The sequence below is a fragment of the Neopelma chrysocephalum genome, unplaced genomic scaffold (genome assembly GCF_003984885.1).
Source record: "Neopelma chrysocephalum unplaced genomic scaffold, ASM398488v2 Primary Assembly neopelma1_96883, whole genome shotgun sequence".
Lineage (NCBI taxonomy): Eukaryota > Metazoa > Chordata > Aves > Passeriformes > Pipridae > Neopelma > Neopelma chrysocephalum.
The window spans coordinates 10,003-10,659 of NW_020925526.1; the positions used below are offsets into that span (position 1 = coordinate 10,003).

Sequence of the window (657 nt, forward strand, 5' to 3'; positions counted from 1 at the left end):
TCTGTGATTCTGTGACTCTGTGATTCTGTGACTCTGTGATTCTGTGATTCTATAATTCTGTGATTCTATGATTCTATAATTCTATGATTCTATAATTCTATGATTCTGTGATTCTATAATTCTGTGATTCTAGAATTCCATGATTCTGTGATTCTATAATTCTGTGATTCTAGAATTCTATGATTCTATAATTCTATGATTCTGTGATTCTATAATTCTGTGATTCTATGTCCTGCTGGGCTCAGGGGGGGATTTTCCCCTCCCAAACCATCCCGTAATCCCACCATCTCCAGGCAGAAGGAGGCCAAAGGAATCCCCCTCTCCGACTCCCCCCAGCACAGGATGAAGGATTCGAGGAAAGAAACAGGTGGAAAAGCAAAAAAAACCAGGAAGGGAAGCAGAAATCCCCGGGGATTCCCCCAGGAGCAAAACCCAGGGCAGCCACAAAATCCGTGGGAAGCTCAGAGAGAGGCCCCAAAACCGGATCCAGGAGCTTCCCAAGGCCCCGGGGGGATTCACCAGGTTATGATTCCCTGATTCTGTGAGTCTGGAGGAGTTGATCCTGGGAAAAGCCCCTTCCTTACCTTCCAGGTGCTCCACCAGGAGTGGGATTCCCTTATTCCAGAGGTTCTCCAGGGCCGGGTGGATGCTGGAGCG

General features: G+C 47.5%; 1 protein-coding gene across 1 annotated transcript in view; it reads right to left on the bottom strand.

Moving 5' to 3' along the window:
* LOC113960781 (maestro heat-like repeat-containing protein family member 1) overlaps positions 1 to 651 on the bottom strand; it is an 8,210-nt gene extending 7,559 nt beyond the window's left edge. The window contains exon 1 of the mRNA XM_027670533.1: positions 585 to 651. The gene's annotated coding sequence lies outside the window, so the exon portion shown is untranslated. The remainder of the gene's footprint in view (positions 1 to 584) is intronic.
* Between the last annotated feature and the right edge of the window lie 6 nt (positions 652 to 657).